Genomic DNA, 22,586 nt, shown 5'->3' with positions numbered 1-22,586 from the left:
TGAAAGTAAAAGAGTGGTCTGCAGAGAACTCCTGAGCCTTACAAAGGGAACAACCAAAGATTCCTCTCTCTCCTGTGCTCACCTGCAGCTCAAGCAGGGGGGTGAGTACAAGGAAGTCTTGTTATCAGCTAGCTGAACGTTCCCAGCTGATCACCCCTCCCTGGTACCCAGGTGTGGGCCATAAGTGCACACACCCAGGCACGCAGGATATGTGCTTTCCAACACCCTTGATCACCAGCTGGAAAGCTTTAGTTCAGCAGAGGAAGGACTCCCCTCGCAGATTCGGATCTGGAGCACGCTGGAGGTGCAAGCTGCTGCCTAGCAACACAAGCACTCTGCGTGGAGGTCGGACCATGCCCCAGTCCTCCCACTGCAAGAGGTCTCCTATGCCCTATCCTCACAAGGATGCAAACCTTAGTAATTTCTCAGAAAGCCATCCTGCACATCACCTGCACAACGCTTGCTTAACCACAGACTCGCCAAATCCTTATGAACACTGACTGTGCCTTGGTGAACTGCCAGAACTCTACTTCTAATGTTTACTGCACATGCATTGCACCCTGCTGGCTTAGGGAGCCCAAAATCCCAAATCCTAGCGGGTTCCACTGTCTCCTCTGCAGTCACTCTATTGCAAAGCAAGAGACTGACTTGCTGTCAGGCAGCTTGTCCTCCAGACTTACCTCCTGCCTCGGGTCTGGCACGAGCAAAGCCTTTCAGACACCATGTCCTCCTCAGGGCTGGCCAGCTCCTGCCTCTGGAGGGAAGTCCCTTCCCATGCACTACACAGAAGCAGGGCAGGCAGTCACCTGCTCTTACAGATATCACAGACTGTCAGGCAGCCACACAGTTTTATCCCTGACGAGGAATAACATCCCCTTTTAGGCACGGACAGCAAGCATTTGGGGCGAGTGCTTCTCTCAGGAGTGATGCAACCATAATCACGCAGCACCTGAGCACCCTGAAATAGCCCTTGCCCCCTGCCTTTCCCTCCTCCCCCAGCAGGTCACCTCGCCTTGCACCCACCTCTAAGAATACTCTGAAAAACCTCAAAACTATCCGCACTCTGATGGTAATATTGTAACACCCAAAAACCGCACACACGCACTAAAAATCTACACAAATATTTTAAATAATCAGGATAAAAACAAGACAACATAAACACTGCCGAGGAGCACGACAAAGTGCTGTCTCCTGCCACGATGGGTTTTTCCTCGCAGTACAAACCTAAGTTTGCGTCTTAATCCAAAAGAAGCAAAAATTGCCCAAAGCACACAGACCTCACTGGAACTTTGAGAAACCGCAGCTTACAGCATTTTCTACCAGAAACTTTCGATTCTTCGAATCCTAGCAGAGACAGCAGCCTAGGGACAGGCTGTTTGAAAACACCCGCTGAATCAATTGTTTGAGACAGGTTTTGTGCCCTTTAGCAGGTTTCCGTCAGACCCCAAAAGAAACCAGAGCAGCCTTATTTGCCACGGAATTTTCGGAGGCAGCGAGAGATTTCAAGTCCCAGTGTTCTGGACCCACCGCGGTACCTCAAAGCAGCCAAGCCTCCAAAGAACCGATACCTCTTCAACAGGCTCCACCGCGCTGCAACATCCCAAAGGGCAACTGCTCTCGTGCTTTTATTTTAAATCCCCGGCAGTAACACTTTACCCGGGAAGCCCCACGAGCGCTCGCGGCGCTGAGTGAGAGACCCTCGGTACTAACTCAGACCGCCCTTCGTGACAGAAAAACCCTCCCGGCGCCTCCAGAGCCGCAGGGCTCGATCCGGGGAGCGGTGGAGTGGCCGCGCCAGCACGGACGGCTCCGGCCGCGGCCCCGAGCAGCTGCTCCGAGACCGGCGGCGCCGCGGGACGGAGCCGGAGCTGCGGGTGTTCCCTGCCCGGAGCCCCTCGGGAGCGCCCCGGCACCAGCGGGACCCCCGGGGCTCCCTCCTCCTGCTCCGGAGCTGCGGGAGGGACGCGGCGGCAGCCGCATCTTCCCAGCCCCGTCCCGCGCGCAGCGGCGGCACCGAAGGGGGGGACTCCTTACACCCGAACTTTTCTTTTTCTGAGGGAAGATTTCTTTTCTCCTTTCAAATTAAAAAAGGGAGCTGCCGCGAGACGCGCCGCGCGCAGGGCTCACCTCCCCAGCGGCTCCCCTCTAGGTCTCCATGCCGGGCGTCCCCCCCGCCGCGGAGGCAGCGGGAGCTGCGGGCCGGCGGCGGCCCGTGTGCGCGGAGCGCGGCTCCCGCCCGTGGGGTCGCGGCGGAGCGGGACCGGGATGGGGATCGGGATGGGGACGGGGATGGGGATCGGGATGGGGACGGGACCGGAGCGGGGCCGGGACCGCGCGCGCTCCCCCCGCCGGCCCCGCGCGCGGCAGGTGCGCCCGCCCGCCACGCGCTCAGAGACGCCGCAGCGCCCCCTGGCGGCCGCGCCGCGCCAGGGCACCGCCCCGGCCCCGCTGCCCCCGCGCCGGCACCGCCCGGACCCGCGGCGGGACCAGCGGCGGGACAGGGACCCCCCAGAGCCCCGCAGGGCCCCGGCGGGGAGGGGGCTGTCGGTCCCAGAAGGGGCCGCGCACGCGGCCGCGATCGCGGCAGAAGAAAACGGCCAAGAGAGGGATAGAGAGAGCGTCCCCAAAGGGCTGCGGAGGCGCCGCCCCGTCCAAGGGGGTCTGGCAGGGCTGGGATGGGAACAGGCGGCCCTGAACCTCCCCGCGCTTCGGCAACGCGCGGTGCTAGCGCAACCCGGGGCTCCCGAGGGTCGCAGCGAACACGCAACATCCCTCCGGGAGCAGCACCCGCGGCCGTTCCGCCCCTTCCCCGGGCAGCGCCGGGCTGGCCTCGGGCTGCCCGCCCCACTTGTATCGGTTTCAGTTCGATGGAGAGCGGTGCGACTCGCCCCCGGGGTTACAGCATCTGCACTGAACGGGGAGAAGCCGCTTCCAAACCCGCTGCACATTTTCGCACCATCATTAGCATCAATTTAACCAGCCCTGCCTTGAACTGGACCAGGCTAAGTTTCTCTTCCCTAACTCTGCTTCTGACATGGCACATCCATGCTTTCCGCAGCACGGTAGTGTTATTTTTAGTTTCCCTGCGCTGCTTTTCATTCGCTTTTAAATAGCTTAGAATAGCTCCATGCAGAATATAATCTACTTCTGCATTTTGCTCAGATTCACAGGAGGACCCAGTTTTGTCACGCAACTGCGATACAGGCAGGAAAATCACGGGCCAAATTCCTGTAAGTGCACTTCAGGCTCACGTAAGCTGCACGACTTTAGGGTGCCAGTGGTGGGACCGACTGGTGCTGTGTCACAGGGCGAGCGATCGTCACTCCTGCACATGACCCTTGCGAGGCTGCAAACACTGAGCAACGCAGCGGTGGGAAGCTCGTAACCCAAACAGCAGCCACACACAGGAAAACACCTTCCTTGCAAGACCCACACCAGAGAAGTTAAGCATCCTCTCAGCATCCGGCAGCTGAGAAGAGCCAGATCCTACTCAGTCACACACAGTCCACCCCAGCTATGCATCAGTGTCAGCACCTTTGCGATTATTGATGGTAAGCCAAGAAAACACTCAGCTCTGCTTTCAGGTCTTTATCACATATGCAGAGCTGACAATTAGAAACATTGTCCTGTTGCCGACAGACAAAGCAAGTTTGAACTAGATACCATACAAGGACAACAAAAGTAGCAGCATGTTTAGGCATTTCTCTGAGTATAACCATCCTTTAAAGCCTCTCTTAAGGAGGTGCTGGGGATGAACAGCCACATTGTTCTGCAGGGTGAGGCCAAGAACAACCAAATGTGGTGACTTTTCCCAGTCCCAGTCATGAAGGGGACTCAGGCACACTCAAAGTATTCTTACATACAGTAAATGAGCAAAACTATTGTAGAGCAGGAATGTGAAAAAAAAATAATCAATAAACTTACCCATTTTTTCTGCCTGTATAATTCTTTTAACTAATTAGAAAGAGAGAATATGTTGCCAGGAGACCTTGCTTCTTCAGATGACATAGATGTCTTCTGCAATTTATAACTTCTTGCACTTCGGCTACTCTTTCATTTCTCCTGGCATGATTACAGTGTAAAAGTGCTATTTTTAACATTATTTACCAAGTCACATACTAAAGTCACTTTTTAGCTGAATTAAAAGATTTAAAGCCTAAAATAAAACATCCCGTTGACTCTGATATATACAGTTAGGTGAAGCTGTAGTTAATGATACCTCAGAATTATACTTGAACTTAAAATGAATAGATAATGTGGTATTCATTAGACATTCTTCAGCACTTTATAATAAGTCAAAAAAATGTTAATTATTAGGCTCACTATATGAATTTATACATTATTCATAAAAAAGAGGGGAATATACTGCTGACTGATTTTTTTTTTTTTAAACCAACTTTGTTTCCCTTATTCTGATCTCATCTCAGCCCATTGTGGAAAATAATCCATTTCACAGACAAGAGTAGTATGCCATACAGCTGTCAGTCTTTAGGTAGGCTCAGTAGGAATGAAAAGAGGAATGTAGTATTCATGGAGTTGAATACAGAGCAGAAGAGATCAACCTTCAGAGGAATTGTAGGAACAGCCTGCCATGCACCAGGCCTTAGGCTAGTTTCTAATGAACCACTAAAGAAGTAATGAGATCTGCTTTGGCCTTTGTTTCTGACCACCTTTTTGCTGTTGTTTTTTAATGTGTGGCAAAGCTGGCCAGGGACCCCAGCTAAGGCTTCCCAGATGCACTGTGTGTTGTAGCCACACACACAGGAAACAGAGAATAATGCAGCTGATCCTGATAAAAATAGGAGATAGAAAAGTTATTCCCCCTGTCATACCTGTACATACTTGGAAAGGATGTCCAAAGAGACTGGTGAGCTCAGGCAACATCAAGCTGTAAGTCTGTGGAGAGCCAGGAACCGAATGCATCACCTCAAATCCCATTTAGTTCTCCCATCCTTGATTTGCTTCATCTTTCCATTCTTTCTGCTAACCAAATTACTTCATGCCAGAGAATTCACTGAAAAAGATTGTTTTCCACTGTCAGTTAGCTTTGGGAGAGTTCCCAGATACACCTTCTTAATCAGTATTAATCAATCTATGTGTAGACTCACTCATATCTGTTATGATTAGATTGTAGCCAAACATCCTTTTCTGACAGCCACCAATGGAGGCAGCTCTCCCTGCTGCTCTTTTCTCATCTCCCAAGGACAGATGTCAAATATGACAGGTTTAGTTTGACTTTAAAAAGCAGAAATTAAAGAGCTTTCACATGAGCAACTTGCTTGGCAGAGCTGAGGTACAAAGTAAGCAGCCTCCAGCAAGAATAAGGTAGTTGTGGGGGCATAGACTGCCCTAATAAACCCTACCACTAACACAGCTACTTCCAGAAGGAGCCACCATCCATGCTGGGATCAGGAGACTCTCAGTCTTTCCATGAACCTCTGCTCCTGAATCTGCATGATTCTCACATCTTTCTTCCCTGAATGGGAAGATGACAGGATGAGAAAATTTACAGCTGTGTCAAGTCACACTTATTGACTTTATGTCTAGTCCTTTGTATACAGCAGCACAGATTCAGGTCTGATCTCTGCAAAATATGGCCACACATGGAAACTCTGTGTGTGTGTGAGAGTGTGTGTGTGTGTGTGTGCATGTATGTGTGAGTGTGTGCATGTTCCTGCTCCAAAGAGCCCCTGTGATGACCAACATAAGCAAGAGGAAATAAGACTGACAGCTATGTCCATCAGTCCATCTCTGAAAACACCATCAGACTTTCCCAGCAATTAAGTTCAGCAGTGATGCAAAGCTGATAGATAACCCCCCTGCAGGCGCAGGCACACAGCCTCCCTCAGCCCAGGTGACAGTGACAGTGACAATGAACATCACCCCCTCCCATGCTGCATCCACCATCCCCAGCCACTCCGTGTCCTGCTGCCCAGGGCCCCATGCTCTGTGCAGGCTACTCTGCCAGCAGCACCCACATCACCGGAGCAGAGAGAGGAGGAAGAGCTGATCCATGAGGATGTGAGATGCTGATGCTGCAAGAGCAGAGCACAGAAGGGAGCTCATCGCAGAGAGACTTGGCAGGGCAGCATTTACATGGGACAAAAGCCAAAGCAAAGAGTGCCTGTTGTGAGAGGAACGAGTAGGACATCGATGGCCGGATAACACCGGATAAAGGATTAGCTACAGGAAGGAATAAACTGACAAGGAGAGAATCCTGCCTGGCTGGTAGCAGACATGATTCCGAACACCACTTTTCAGGAGACAAACACAGAGCTGCACAGTAACATATTTCCAGTTGGGCTCCACAAAGAGGGATTTTTAATAGAGTGCCAATTCCCTTCAGTTGCAGGGCCTCGCACAATAATGTCACTGCTGTTGACTGAAGTCGCACACACACAGTATAAAGCAGCAGTAAACGCCAAGATTTCAAACATCATTTTGCATTTGACATTCTCCTGGGTTATTTCAAGTGAAAGATAAATGCACCATCTTCCAAGCAGTAATCTTATTTGATACCGACAACATACACAAGTAGTTAAGTTTGGAATAGGGTAACTTTCTCACTTTTATGTTTGAAAGCTGAAGATAAAATTATTAAGCATTTTGCATGTACAGAGTACAAAAAGAGTGACTGCTCTGCATAGGTACATGAATTGTAAAATAAGAATTTCCTTCCCCAAAGAATAACATGACAGCTTTACAGCAGAGATAACATCTTCATGCAGTAGTCATTATATTTTTGTAAAAGATACAACATATTGACTATTCACCTGTTTCTCCTGACTGGCCAACAGCAGAAATGGAAGCACTGTTTGGGATTAATTAAAATTAGACACAAATCCTAACTTTGCCTTAATCCAGCAAATAGCTATGAAGCTTGTCAGAGAAAGTGCTCTAATGGAGAGCTCTTTTTCACATGCAGAACAGTTTGTGCAGCAGGAATGTAAAATCCACTAATAGATAGCGGAAATATGCTTCCATTTCCCATTGGGAATTTCTCAGACAAGACTAAGACAAATGCTGCCTTTGTCTGTTTATTTTACTTTTTGGTGGGAGAACCAATAATCAGCAAAAAAAAAGGCAGGTGGATGGAGAGGTGTAAAAATAATCAGCACACACAAACTCTTGTACTGGTGATTTCTGTCCTCTGGATGAGATGCAGCTACACAATCTATCCAGTAACTCTGAGACCACTGGTGAGCACCAACAGCATCCTAAAACAGAAATCCTAGTAACAGAAAAGTTCTCCATCAGCCCCTTGTTTCTCCTCCCTTCATCCCCTTTCAGTTGCTCTGTATGTGACAGCACAACTGTGGTTGGCAGAGACACCCAAGACAAAAGATTAAATGCAAGCTGTCCTTCTCCTAACCTCTTGTGGGATTTAGAGAAGCTAATCAATGTTGGATTCACTTGTATTCCACAGATCATTTTTGTTTGACAGTATCTAATCATAATTGCAGAAATCCCACTGCAATACAGAGTTTGGCAAATTCATCTTGGAACAGCTCATTTGGTGCAAACTTAGATGATATTTTAACTCCAATGCTGAGAAATTACTGAGAAGATGACAAGCACGGTTAGTTTTAGATGCCACAAGCTGAGGAAAAAGAGGTAAGTTACCTAAAACAATCTCATCACATTTTGTAACTTTGTCCTCATAAAATGCAAATTTCTGCAAGTGGATGGTTTGAAAAACATAGTTTAAAAAGTAAAAGGAAATAAAAGCTAGAAAACAACAAATATCAATATTGATCTTGTATGTTTTTTCTGTTACAGATTCCTTTTCCCCTCTCTGTTTTTTTGCTTCTAGAGAAGAATAAATTAATGCAGCACTTTTTTTAAACTTTATTGTGTTTGTAGCAAACAATAGAAATTTTAAATCTGGTTGTACAAATTGGACTGTTTTGCATTTCTGTCCTGCTCAGATTATCATATTTCAGGCCACAGAGCAAATCATAACTATAAAGGGAAGGGTACAACAAATAGTCTGAAACTGTAGATTGATGGCAGAAAACACAGATTACTTCTCTAGACAGAAGCTACACATATTTGGGGTAGCTTGTACTTAGCTGAATAATGGATTTTCCAGGTCAGCTGACAAAAAGAAAAGAAAAATGTTGTTTCAGTTGAAAGCAAAATGGAGTTTCAGGGCAGGGGAGAAATGTGGTTAAAATAATAATGATCAACTTTAAGTGTTGTCTCATCCCCTTGTTCACAGATGGATAAATCGTGTATTAAACCCACGTACCTGGATGACATTGTGAACAGGTGTCTCTTTTTTAAGTTGACCGGCACCATTATTAAAATGTAAAGTTCAAGGTTAAATTCTTGAGTCTGATTCTTTCACTTTTTGAAAAGATAACTGGGCTTCAACTCAAGCAGAAGCACTGGGCTGGTCTGCCACGCAGAAAAGGAGGATTTTGCTGTTCCCACTTACGCCTGCACAAGGGTCCTCCCTGGCTCTGCTGCAGCCGCTGCCGGGGCTGCCAGGGAGTGTGGAGGAGCCAAGGCTGTCAAATGACCCGTGGTGCGGAGCCACAGCGGCACAGCTCCCGGCTGGGGGAGCTCATGCCAAGCTCCAGGTGGGCAGGGCTGGAGGGGGGAGCTGCAGCACATCCCTCCGAGGCCAGAGCCACGGCAAAGAGGCTCATGTGCCAGGACCCTTTCTCAAGCCCTCACTTCACCTCCAGGGCAAACACAGCCAAGAAGATCCTCTAGTTTTTATGCAATGTTGTATTTGGCAGAAAAGACCTCCCTTTGTTTTTCTGAGGTGTACATACACGAAATACTTCTGGCAAGAAAAAGGTGCTCTGCACTTACACACCTGCACATCCACCCGCTCACCTGGCAGGCTGCTCCAGCGTGACCTGTTCAAGCGGCCCTCCAATTTATCACATCAGTAATTCAATTCTGATGTCAATGTTTCAAGGTCTCTTTAAGCATCAGTGAGCACAACCCATAAATGAGATGAGATTAAAAAAAAAAAAAAAAAAAAGAGTCTAACATATTGGTAGCAGTCAACAAAGCAAAGACATGCTAAAATACTTTTTCCAGCTTTACCTGTTTTAATGCCTGGTAATAAACACTTCTCGGGACATTTGTTTTCAGGCTTTGTCATCCTCTGTTGTCCATGCATTCAAAGGCACTGAATTCCCCTCTCACCGAATTCCCTTCCCAGTACATCTGCGAAGAGAAACATTTATGGAAATAAAGGGATATAATTTAATTTCAGACTCAAAGACTAAACAGTGGCGTTAGGGGTTTTTTCACCACGCCTGAGCCAGTCCTGCCCTCCAAGCTGTTGGTGAGTTCATTTCCTCAAAAGTCATGAGTGCTATCAAAGCAAAAAAAAAATCCAAAACAAGCTAACGGCTTCAAAACCACATTTGATTGCCAATGCTTTTGGCTTGTGATAACACGGTAATATTCTAAAATTGGTTTGAACTTCTGTAAGGAGCTGTATGCTGTATTTCAGAATTGAAGGTTTCTTACCTATGTAAAAATGCCAGTACCTGGAAATTTCAAACATATTAGAGTTATACCCTGTCTTAAAGGAAACAGGGCAAGCATGCTGAAACTACTTGCTTAATTTCTGTTTTGAGTGTTAATATTCCTTAATAGAAAACAAATGGAAGACAAGTGCACAGACATCTCCAGGCAGGCATATACTACTCATGGTCTTCAGCCTCCATCTCCATCAAACCTCCAGTGTCCAGCTTCCATTGAACTGCCTAAGGCCAGGGGCACCTCTTTCAAAATAAAGAAAAACACTATTTGGAAATCAATGTAGAGCAGCACTTGCAAAAGCAGAGCAGACATATCAGTTGACTTGGAATTTAAGCTCCACAGCTTTGGAGTGGGCACATCAGAGGCAGACTTGGCCCAAGTAAAAGAATCAAAGCATTGACCTCAAGCTCTTCATAAGATCCAAGGACACATCTCTTGTGGTGTAAACCCTACAGTCCAAAACCTTCTGAGAGGGAGACACACCCCAAGACTCAAGAAAAGGGCAGGGGCAGGGCAACAGAACTCTTTGCTGAGCTAGGGAACAGCATGAAGAAGAGTCAGACAGCAGTGAAGTGGTGGGGTGATGGAGACATGATAAAAACAACTGAAAAGTGGTGCACAGATTGGAGAAAACCTGGTCAGCATCTCTCATGAGATCCCCCATGAGAGGGGGAGTGGAAGCAGATTAGGTGTAAAATTGAGTGAAAATCATGGTTTTTGGGAAGGATTCTGGTCACCAGCACACTTAGAAAGCCCCAAAGAGGTTCTTCATTAAAAGCCCTCAGGTTGCAGGAGCTGCTCAAATGCCCCACCTCATGCAACAAACCCAACAACACTTCTCTGGAGGGGTGAAAACAGACTTGGTCAAACACTGAACTCTGCAAACACCAAGGAAAACACAGAGAGTGCATCTTGGGGGAGATGAGAAGGGTGCTGAGAAAAGGGTCATAAAATCACCATAATCTGAGTGGAGATGCTGTGAGGAAGACTCAGTTTAAAGACTACTTCAAGAATGTATTAAAGAGCACCTGACTTGAAAGCTACAGATAATTGATTGACAGCTTTCTGAAGTACATTTCAAGTCTAGTACCCTTCCTAAATTTTTGTGTTCAATCCCTAGACTCAGTGCTTCAGAATGGCAAATGCTTTTCCTGTTGAAGGTTCCCTGGGGGTCACTGTCATTTCCCCATTCCCAAGAGAAGGACTCAGACTGTGTCGTGGTCTCTGCAGGGATCAGAGGTCACTGAATCATGTCCTCCCTGAAGTAATTAGAACCAGAAAAAAAAATATTAGAAATAACACTTTCTACAGTGAAAAGGGAAGACAATTCTTAAGCAATCCTCAGATTTACAGGAGTGACTTTTCCACTGCTCCTCTGACAGAGCTTGCCATTCCTTCCTCTGCCTTATTATCCCCACAAATCTAGTGCAGCTCGGGCAGCAGAAGTAATCCACGAAGGGTGATGAACGCAATATGTGATGTCCTCAAAAAGTTCTCAAATCAAGGTTTCTTAAAAATAAAAATTATAGAGCAAAAATCAATGTTCAAGGGCAGTCAATCAGATGTCTGAATTATGTCCTGCCTTTAAACTATACAGCAGATAACAGTTTTTAAATGGTCCCTGTAAAAGCTACTCTGCGTGCTGTACCTTGACATTAAGTCCCCACTAAAGTACTTACCTTCAGGATTCTCCCTATTTATAGGTCTTTTATTCTGCTTCAAACTAATCAAAGCAGCTGCTCCAGAATGTAAAAAGAAAAAAAAAAAAAGGCAAATGGATGATTTACTGCTAGACTCCCAGTGAGGAAAAGGGCACACACCCATCACTGCAGGCAAGGAACAAGCAAGCAAAGAAAAATGATTTGAAGCAGCACAGGGGAGGCAAGAAAGGGTGTGGGCTGGGCAGAGAGCTAGTACCTGATAGCTCCTTAATGTGTGTACAAGGCCAGTCTGACATCAGGGAGCTGTCACAGGATTGCAATGGGATTATGGCATACATATACAGGCAAAAGAGGCCATTAGCTTCAAAGAACCACTTATTTATCCCTTCCAGTAAAAAGCAGCAGGTCCCGAGCTCACAAAGTGTGTAGGCACATGCTGAGCTTTGTCCATTGTGGATCCAGACCAAAGTGTTAGAAGAACCTCAAAAAACAGCACTAAGTTTTTTCTAGTTCCAAAGATTTCCTTAATGGTTGCCTCAGAATTTGGATAAGAGTTTAATTTTTACTGACCCGTTCCTTTACGGAATTTTCCACGTAGCTGTCATTCTGCACACCCAGAGCTGAGGCTATTCCTTCTTCTCTCTTCTCATTAGTGGGTGTCTGTGGGCAGGCTGAAAACAGTTTGCTTTTGCCTGTTACATGAAGATCTCTTCGATTTTTTCCCAGGAACTTCACTCTAGGCAGGCTCTTCAGTTCTTGCCTGAACCTGACAGCTGATCACTAGCCCATTTTGAACATGTCACCACTGCAGAGCTGGGCCATTTCTGAATAAAATTGATTCTGAGAACCACTTTAGCAAATAGCAGTACCTTTAAGTCTTACCTATGCCTTTGTAGGTCAGAAGTAACTATTTAGATTAGGGGTTGCGCCTTGCTTATCTATAAAAGTGAAGTTTTGAGCCACTGGGTCAGCAGCAAACAAAGTAGTAAAAAAGAAGTCTGGCTAGAGAAAACTATCCTGGAGTGCTGCTGCGAGCCCGGCTCAGGCAGAGGTTGAAACTCCTGGAGCACCATTTCACCCTGCCCAGGGACAACACTGCAGCTTCAAAGTGTCCTGTGGACGTGCACACCCAGCCTGCAGCAAACACAAAGCACATGAAGGCTCACCCTCACAAAGGCTGCCAAGGGCAGGGGCCTCTCAGGTCACTCCTACAGTCTTTTCCAGGGTGACTTGTTCACCCTCCACTCACTGTCCAGCCCAGATTGAGATGGCTACAAACACTGCTGTGCCCCTGCTCTGGAGATGTCTTGTCCAACACTGGCAGATCAGCCTGCTGAGGAAAAGCAGATTTGGTCCCTGAGCATGTCACCTCATGTTTTGCAGTAGGAAATTTAGATTGCACATATCTAATTAATGGAAAACAGAGATAAACAAGCAGATTGTTTACTTCAATTATATGCACAGTGCCTGCAGGGTTACCATTTAAAAACACAAAGAAAGATAACAGTCAAAATGGGTAAAAAGATGCAGACAGGAGTACACAATCTGCAGCTTACCTGGATGACGACTAACACCTCTCCACCAACTGTGAAATGAGGGAGGTTTTTCTTGGCAAATAAGTATAACACAAAATTTTTCAGCCATCTGTAAATAACAGTTACCTGGTGCAGCTTTACATAATTAAATGACTTCCTTAGGAGTATTGCACAGACCCATCTGCATAGAGAGGGAATAGCTCGTTTAAAATAAAGACAGAGAAGGAAGAAAAGCAGAAGTTCTCCATTAATTTATTTAAATTTCTCCCAGAGGCAATTTTTCCAGAATCACCCAAATTTCATGAAGTCAAGCATATGCTTTCCTTGCAGCTTAACTTACTGAAAGAAGCATTACCTGGACAAACAATCCTCTCTCTAAGCAGCTTAACAAGTTTGTGTAAATGTTTGAGCTGCTTTAAAGAAGCAAGAAAGTCATTTCATATCCTATTCAGAAAGGTAAACAATTTTCTTGTTATTTTGAGTCCTGCCACTATTTGCACTACCAGATGGATTAGGTGAATACCCCGTGGGATGGCTTTTTTGGGTGACATGACTCATGTGTAGCAAAAGGTTCAAAACTGGGAGTGAAAAGTGGTTTTTGATTCAGTCTTTTTAATAATTAGGTCCTTTGAATGACTTAATTTGTATTTAGTAAGAATGTTAGTGAGACTGATGATCAAAATCTATTGTTCAGCTGCATTTGAAAATTAAAACGGCCAACAATGCCAGCACACTGAACTCCCCTCCTGCTCCCCTGTGTAAACCAGCTGATTGCAAAACAAATACCTGAGTTATTTCTGCTGCCTTCTGTATTCAGTAGATGCCAGTGTTTGGTGCTGAGCAGGACTGGTTGAGATATTTGGCATTTTACCTTCCTCCTCCTCATCTGGTTCTTTCATTTTCCTAAGCACATGTGGGAGTATATGCCCCTTACAAAAGAAAATAAAAAGCTATAAAAAGATAAAATAACTTTCAGTTCAAAAGTCTCAGTGGGCCTGAAGGCATCTCATTGACCAACACTTAGCTCTATAATAGCTTTAGAAGTAAGGACTCCACCAGTATTGCAGTTAGAGCTCTTCACTCAAAATTAACTGGAAGACCAGGTTCTTTACTGGTTTAGACGTGGATTTCAGTGACTGCATCAGAAACCTCCAGCAACAGAAAGGATTCGGTTTAATTGCATCCATCCAAAACCTGTCTCAGAAAACAAACCAGCCCAGCCATTCCTGTGAAGCTGTGCAGTGATCAATGATCATCATCACCTCAGGTTTAATTGTATTAATGGGATGAAGTTAAATAAACTGCTAGTTTACAGTGAGGATCTCTGGATCATTATTTGCATCTTCTCAGGCACAAAGACACTGTGCGACTGGAAATAATTCAGTACCAAACATTCCAGGGAAAAATTCTCCAGATGTGGTAATGGTTCTGACAACCAGCATGAGGAGGTTTCTGACCCGCAGAAGGAAGTTTTAGGAATAAGGTTTAGGTAAGCACGATCTCCTCTGATAAGAAGAGTAAAACGCTTGTTATATCAGAACAAAACAGAGAGCTTGCTTTCTCAAGCTAGCTGATTCAAAGGAAAAGTTAAAAAACAATTGTGAATTCAGTATTTTTGAGCCTGCACAGTCATTTCACAGAATGCATGGTTCAAGAAGCCTTATCTGCCTTTACTCTGCTTAGGCCCTGTTTTTCTTGGTATAGTCTTCATATTTTATAAGATTTTTGAAGGAAGTTGCCTGCTTCTGCTTCTGAAACACAGCCACCTCTGAAGTCTAGCTAAAACATGAAGTTAAATTGCTTTTAAATTAACTGAATAGATCTAATAAGTGTGGCATGTAAAATCCTCACCAGTTTTGTATTTAAGTGTATCTCATAACAACACACCATCTTGTGGAATTGAGATTTACAGGTTAAGTTTTGCACTGCATAAAAATAACTCATTTATCTATTTCAAGCTTGTCACCTTCGAGTTTCATTGGGCATCTCTTTCATATACTGTAAACACTCAGTGAAGAATAACCCTGCTGACCCTCCCTGTGCCATTCATTATTATACATCCTCCCATCACACTCTTGTTTATTAGTCTGCCCTGAGAATTAAGTAGATTTTTATCTTGCTTAATATTGTCTCAAATCAAAGCCCCCTTATGCCTGTAATTATTTCAGCTGCCCTTTCCTGCCCCCTTTCACTTTCAGTTCTAGCCTTATTTGAAAGAAGATGATTTTGCATCTGTTTCTCCAGCTGTAAATGATCAGTAATAAGAAGGCTGGAAACAGGAATACAGTAAGCAGGGAGGCTGCCATGTTATTAATATTTATTTCATGTTGGTTTCTAGAGGCATCAGCTGAGCCAGAGTTATATTTTGATAAGCTACATAGCCATGTAGTACATGACAGTCCTTGCCCAAAGGATTGCATGATGAGGGATTCAGGGATCTTGGAGAGGGAGAATTCATACTGCAAGTTTACTTGTCTAATGCAAACTCATTGCCTTTTGACTTCCCAGCAGAGGCAGCCTGTGCTCAGTCAGAGCATGGTGCACGTTTGATAATGAGAGCACTTACATTTTATCCTCTACAAAGGGAGCTGGTCCCTGCTGTCACAGATTCCTGTGCAACATTTACCACAAAGCTACAAACAAACCCTTCACAGCATCTGCAACATGGTCAGAAAATAGACCATCATATACCAGAGCACTGCACTGCTGGCAGCAGGGAGGCATAGAAAAGCTCAGTACTCCAGGGAGCAACCTGCCTGCTGGGCAGTCATGGAGAGGACAAGCACAGACCCCACACTCACATGTATCTGTCACTTCAAAGCATGAAGCATTTCACTGACCAAAATCACTGCAATCCAGGCCCTGGGGAGAATGTTAGGTATTAAATGGCCTATTCCCAGAAAATTAAAGTGCTTATATTGGTGATGGCATCAAGGAGAGAACATTTCAGACTCATCAAGCAAACAAATAAAAAATCTAAATCTCACTTCTAACATAGAAATCAAAGCACCTAAGTGACTTGGACACAACAACCTGATCCTCACAACCTCTGCTGCCTTCTGTGGCCACCAGCCATGTACCAGTGGCCAGGAAAAGCCATTTCAGTGCCTGAGTTCATCCCTCTCCTCCCACCTGGCAGACAGTTCCTGCTCTGCATCCTCCCAGCCACGACCTCCTAAACAAGCCCCTTTGGCCTGTGCCTTGGGGCTGCCTCCTGCTCACCTCCCTGCTCCAAGCTGGAGAGTCTGCAAGAGCCCCTGGAAGTTTGCCTGCACTTCTCTGCTACCTGGTAGAGAATGGCCCTGTTACCACAGGAAAAGGCAGGATGTTTGCTATATAGGCATAAAGGTGTCTCTGCAACAGCTCTGCTCACTGTGTACGTGACCTTTTTAGCAAGGAGAACAGGACAAGGTCAAAAGGAGCACTTCAAAGTAGACAAACAGCTTCACTATGAACGAGCACCAGTCCCACGAGCACTCTCGTCCTTAGAGTACACTTAGAGAAACATAAAAGCATCCAGAGTAAAAGAGCAGAAACAGTGATGGAGGAGCTCCTTGAGGCATTAAAGGACAGTAGTCAGACCTTGACAACTTGTCTTAAATTAAAGGCATGGTATTAGAACTAGTCACTTACCCAAGATGTAGGAAAGAATATTTTTACCAGTTCCCACAAGCTCACATCTTATGCCCAATTTTCTTTGATGATTAGGGAAAAGGTTTTACCTTGCTTGCTAGATAGGTCAGCTGTCCACAATGATTTCAGCTGCAACAATGCCCAGGTTAGTCAAGGATCCTTCCCTTTCTTATTATTTTTTTAATTTTGGGCAGGTCACTCTCCTTCACCTGCCTGAATTATACCACAGGCATATTTTTAATTGTGTAATAGTGGGGGGTTCTAACACACAATAAGAACTGGAACACAGGGGACTGCAAAGCTGCAGGTTCCTGCAGTGTTTCAGGATGAACAGAGCTTAATATGGTTTTAATGCAATTACCCCATTATAAATTTGTCTGATTCCTGGCCTTGCACTTGCATTTCCCATGATGAAATCAAATCCATCAGACACACCATGAAAAGCAGTAGTAGGGGGTATATTTATCAATTTCAAAATGGATCATAAACTTTAAAATCCCAACTTACTGTCGACTTTGGGAGATAGAAAGGATAGAGAAACAGCTGAATAGAAGCAGTGCTTGAGCCATGAAGAAGACACAGCACTGCAGTTAATTCTGGTTTAGAACAAATGCATTAAACATTTATTTCACCAAATGTTAGTTTAAAGCAATCATTAAAATCAGTTTTCTCTCTGTCCACTGGAGATCAGTTATTCATTCAAAGTTGATGAAGCTTTCCTAATTTCAACATCATTATTCTAAGCTCACATAACAGAAGCCATTATATTTTAGATTCATGTTGCTTAATCTATTTCTCATATTTTCTATCTCCTGTTGCAAACCTTTATACTGATCAAAACATTTCATTTTAAAATGAGTCTCCTAATGACCCTCCTCTGGAAATATATGTACAGCATGTACAAGGAGGAAAAGTCAGCTTAGAGCAATACGCACAGATTGATTATTTCTGAGCCAGATCATTTCTGCTCTTTTCTTTTCCTTCAGACTTTGTTTAACTAGTCATTCATCATAGCATTTTTGTGCTTCCTTATTTTTCAAGCTATTCATTTTCCCTCCCAGCTGAAGGTGAGGATGTGGGCCCACATTTCTACACAGTTCTCTTATCCCCAAAGTATAACTCCAAAGGAACTGGAAGTTGGTCTATCCCTTGCTGGTGCCTGGTGGCACCACTGAAGGCCAAGAGTCTGGGAGTCAGCTTGGCTGGCTGTTGGTCCCACACTTTCTTGCCAGCACGGAGGCAGAGGCACAGAGCATCCCAGGTGCTGGCTGGGCTTTTCAGAGGACAAGCACAGGATGGGCAAGCTCAGGCACTGGTCTCTGCTGTTGCCCAGCACTGAACTAACTGGATGACAGCAGGGATGATATCTTAGTTAACAATAACTTCTGAAAAGGGCAACTGAAGCCTTTACCTCTTGAAATACATTATTAGACAGTAATTAACTTACAGATCTTATCAGATTAGGACTAAGAAAATTGCTGCCATCTACTGCTGGAAAGAAATATGTGAATACTGAAGCCTCTCCCAAAAACAAGTTATGAACTACAATTACCTCAAGGAAGTTTATTTCAAGTGCCAGCCTAGCTCTGAAAAGGGGGATTGGCACACACAAACAAAAGGGATGTGACCCTGCAGTTTGGTGGTCAGAGTGTCAGGCTGGGCAGACAGAGTGTTCTTCTTGCTCTGTAAGCAAACATCTCTCTTTAACAGAGGAAGAAAAACAGTAAGGCTATCAGGCCTCTTTCACACTACACTGTGCAGAGCTGTACTTTAAATTCATCTTCTGGTGTCTGAATAACGACTAGTTGTGACACACAGACATTCCTCAAAGGAATAATGGTTTAAACCTTGGGAAGATATTTTACTTTGGATTCCCCATTTGCTTGAAGCGTACGAGGTATTTTTCTCCCTCTTCCGAGTTCAGCTTTACTAGTTTATAACTACATGAATGAATTGGAGGGGACAAGGCTGTCTTGCATATGTCACTGCTGTTTGGAGGAGGTTAATCCAGTAAAGATGCTACATTGTCAGGGATTCATAGACAAACTTTATACTGGTCTGCAGGCAGGCGTTCCTCGTGAGAAGACAGTTCTTAAAAGCAGAAGACATAAGAGTCTGGAATAAGTTCATACTCATTCAAAGTTTTAGGGACAGAGAAAGAGTCCACAGATAGGAATTTCCCCATCCTGTTCCCATTAGATGTCCTTGTGCTTCCTTAGCCATAGTCACTCTCAAACTCATACTGATGTTTTGCACCAACAGTGTATTTTCCCTCCAAAGCATTTGCTTCAACAGCCTCTCAGTTCGTGCAGCACTGGTGGCTCTGGGGATTTTGTTTCCTTGCACTCATAGGAAAGCAATATGACTCCATCAGCCTCCCTCCCTCTCTCTAGCATGCTGCTTCTTTAAAGGTTAATTTTTCCACTTAATTTTCAAGCATATCATTGTCTTCACTGCACATGCCCAGCAGCCTCAGGAATCCTGCTGGCTCTGCTCAGCCAAATGTCCTCTGCCTAATTATGTATGCTTCACCCTGCTCATGGTTTTGCTCAAAGATAACCATTTTAGGACTTCCTCCTCCTTTCTGAGACAATTAACAAAAAATTATATGAGAGCACAGAGAAATATCTTTGTTAGATGATGAAATCCATGTTGGTCCAATTCCATTAAACAAACCATTGTTTTGTCTGCTTTTCCAGGAAATCCAGTGGGTGAATTACTTTTGCCTTAGGTGAGCTCCACTGGGTTTAATAATTGCCTAGTTTTCTCACACTATTCTTTCTCCATGGTGAAGAGAACAAGCAGCATGTTTTAACTTTCCTCTAGGACAAGCAGCACATTTTAACTTACCTTTGCTGAGCACCAGGACACATGACTGCAGCAGAGCACCTCTGACAGCAGTTTTCACAAAGTCACACCCAAGTCTTTGTCCTACAGAAAAAAAACATCATGTCAAATTTGCTAAGTCCAGCTTTGCAGCCGTCTCCCCAGAGCTGCCACTGCTGTTCAGCTCCCCTGTGAGCACAGAGGTGCCACCACCCATCTGCATCTGTGACAGCACTGGTAGTTCACAAGGAGGGGACAGGTTGACAGATGGGAATGAGACTGCATCAGACCTATTTGAACTACAAATCATTTCCCATTTCCTCTTAATTCTCAGAACCATATCACTTTGTCTTGGACACAAAGCAGCTGAGAAACAGCACTTAGACCTCAGCCTAGACCTTAGAGCAGCAGTAATTAAGAGGGTGGAAAGCAATAATTTTCTTGAGTAGCACTCTCTCCTGTACACACATCACACACTGCATGTTGATTCATGTTAGCAATTAAGGCCTACTCTTCAATCTCAAACAGTTTCATTATATAGCTAAGAGTCAAAAGTATCTAAACCGCCCAAAGCAGTCTCTCCATTCCCCACCATTGGGGCAAAAAAAGGTTAGAAGAATTAAAAAAAAAAAAAAAAAAGAAAAACCACACACCTTCTAATATATATTTCTACAAATTCAGATAAAACCAGGCTCACAAATAAGTGTCAGAGACAGCAGCCACCACGCACAGGCACACTACCCTGGACCAACATGCTCTTCTGGGCCCCTCTTCTCCTGGCTCTCTCCAGTGCCTGACACAAGGCAACTAAGTCAGTGTAGTTAATGTTTAGGAAGGGACAGGTAATTGCCCCTCACCCAAAAATACAGTGTTCACACAAGGGCACCACAGAATGAACAGGCACCTGCCATCTGCAATTTCCTCCAGACACTCCTAAGCATGGGGGCTTAGGGCTGGGCATTGCAGCACCATCCAGCTGCAGCTGGGGACAGAAAATAGGACGTGGCAAGATTTGCCTTTCCATTTTCCTACACCACAGACAGTCCAAAAGGTGACTGGGGGTGCTGGTCAACAGCCAGCTGAACATGAGTCAGCAGTGTGCCCAGGTGGCCAAGAAGGCCAATGGCATCCTGGCCTGGATCAGAAGTAATGTGGCCAGCAGGACCAGGGCAGTGACCGTCCCCCTGTGCTGGGCACTGCTGAGGCCACACCTCAAATCCTGGGTTCAGTTTTGGGCCTCTCACGACAAAAAAGTCATTGAGGGGCTGGAGCAGGTCCAGAGAAGGGCAACAGAGCTGGGGAAGGGTCTGGAGCACAAGTCTGATGAGAAGTGACTGAGGGAGCCGGGAGTGTTTAGCCTGGAGAAAGGAGGCTCAGAGGGGACCTTATCACTCTCTACAAGTACCTGAAAGAAGGTTGTAACCAAGTGTGGGTCAGTCTCTCCTCCCAAGTAACAAGCAATAGGACAAGAAGAAATAGCCTCAAGTTGTGTGAGTGGAGGTTTAGATTGAATATTAGAAAAAAATTTCTTCATGGAAAAGGGAAGACTTGAAAGAGGCTGCCTAGGGTAGTGGTTGAGTCACCAGCCCTGGTGGTATTTAAAAGACATGTAGATGTGGGGCTTGGGCACCTGGTTTACTGGTGGGCTTGGCAGTGTTACATTAATGCCTAGACTCCATTGTCTTTAAGGTATTTTCCAACCTAAACAGCTCTATGATTCTGTGTTTCTGTCAGATAACTTGCCTGGGATGATTCAATGCAAGACAGCTGTTTCCAGGAAAAAGTCAGTCCAGTCAAGCCAGCTGGAAGTGCTGCCAGTGTCAGCTAAACCACAGCTTTGGCAGCAAATTGTTCCACTCAACGAGTAAACCTTCCACCTCACTTATGAGCTTGTACTCACAGCACTAAAGAAACTGGTTAGGTGAGCAATCCCTGCTGCGCAGCTAGTTAAGAGATGAGCAGCTAACAATCTGTCCCAGTAAACACAGATTTAAGTATGTATTTAACAGCTTTCCTGAACCAAGATTCTGACGCGTTTAAAGGGAAAAAACCACTGGTTTTTATTTGTATTTTCCTGACATAACCAGGAGCCTGAATAATGTTTTCCCAGTAGGAGGAAACCAGAGAAAGCTTTTTTCCCCTCCTAGGAAAAGAGTCAACAGTCTTTCAGTGACAAAGAAATCAGCCTAACAGAAGCATTTATGTCAGGTTATCCTAGAAGGAGCTTTTCAGCCGTATTATCCAGAGAAAAACATCTGTACGGTATTTGCCTGCCAGGAAAAAACTCTCTATTGCATTTTCCCAAAGGAAAAATTTTTATAACCTTTTGCTGGTAGGGAAGTAATAATTATCCACATAGAAGCATACCATTAGAGTTCCCTTGACAAGGACTGACTGATTTACTCATATGTATTTGCCATGGAAGGAAAAAAACGTGATGAACAAAATGCTGGTAGGTTTCTTTTGCTAACAGAGCTACAACAGAAGGGGAAAAAACCCAAACCACGAGCTGCAGTGGCAATAGAGTACCTGAAAGCACAAATATCACAGCAAAGAAAAGAACCACAGGACAACAGAGATGCTGTCAGGGACTGAGCAGGCTCAAGCAAAGATGTGCTCAACTGCAGCACTGAGGTGAGCACCTCACACCACTCGGAAAGCAGCCTCGAGTTTATCATCAATGCCCTGTCTCCTCTGCCAGCCAGGATTCTTGGGGGAATGTGCAAAGGGTGGAGGAGAGGGAAAACAAGAGAAAAACCTGCAAAGTTATTCTCTAAGCACTACTGTGGCATCCTTCCCATTGATCTCCCTTTCAAGTGATCTTAAGAAGCTGACATGGTGCCAGAAATTACAAAACACAGTTTAACATACTCATTAGTCTGAAAACAGGAGAATGCCACAACTAATCACAAGGCTACCACTGCGGTGAGATGAAAGCAAAACCAGATTTTTCTTTTAACACTGGGGGGTTTTTTTGTTTCCTTGTCTAGTTATTTTCATATGAGTCCTGCTATGTGAATCAAGACCTCTAGTCCCACAGCTCTTTTATAAAAAGACAGCGTTACAGTTTTATAGGTTCCTCTTGGATGAACATCACTCCTCCTTTTTTCACCTTCCCTATGGATGTCCATTTCTCCTGGCCTTTGTCACTCTGTTGGATGAGCTCACTGGTCAGGGGTTGCATGAATGGGAGAATAATTTATATCACACTGATGTCTTTAGGGGCTTCACACAAAATTTTGAAACCAACTACTTTCAAGCCCCCCTGGGTAGAGAAGCAACCAGGAAAACTTCTCTCCATGTCCACAGTGGTGCTAAACATTGTCTTCCTGCTTTTGCAATGTTGTGTCCAGTCTGTGCTTTCATTCCCAGTGCCCAGGGAGCTAATTGTCTAGCTTTGGTGGAATGAAAGTGATTGATA

At 45.1% G+C, this 22,586-nt stretch overlaps 1 protein-coding gene across 7 annotated transcripts in view; it reads right to left on the bottom strand.

Annotated features, from left to right (window-relative positions):
* Window positions 1-8,872, bottom strand: part of IL1RAPL2 (interleukin 1 receptor accessory protein like 2) — a 368,404-nt gene extending 359,532 nt beyond the window's left edge. For 3 of the 7 annotated variants that reach the window (XM_051784226.1, XM_051784276.1, XM_051784285.1), the window contains exon 1: window positions 8,848-8,872. The gene's annotated coding sequence lies outside the window, so the exon portion shown is untranslated. Of the gene's footprint in view, window positions 1-680; window positions 747-1,568; window positions 1,642-2,127; window positions 2,207-4,832; window positions 4,908-8,847 lie in introns of those variants that run through there. The other 4 variants (XM_051784262.1, XM_051784234.1, XM_051784252.1 and 1 more) reach the window with 4 other exon arrangements.
* Between the last annotated feature and the right edge of the window lie 13,714 nt (window positions 8,873-22,586).

The sequence above is a fragment of the Manacus candei genome, unplaced genomic scaffold (genome assembly GCF_025592945.1).
Source record: "Manacus candei isolate 608988 ecotype Guabito, Panama unplaced genomic scaffold, ASM2559294v1 h1tg000003l, whole genome shotgun sequence".
NCBI lineage: Eukaryota > Metazoa > Chordata > Aves > Passeriformes > Pipridae > Manacus > Manacus candei.
Note: the sequence above shows the minus strand (reverse complement) of the source record. Positions and strands in the feature narration are given on the sequence as shown.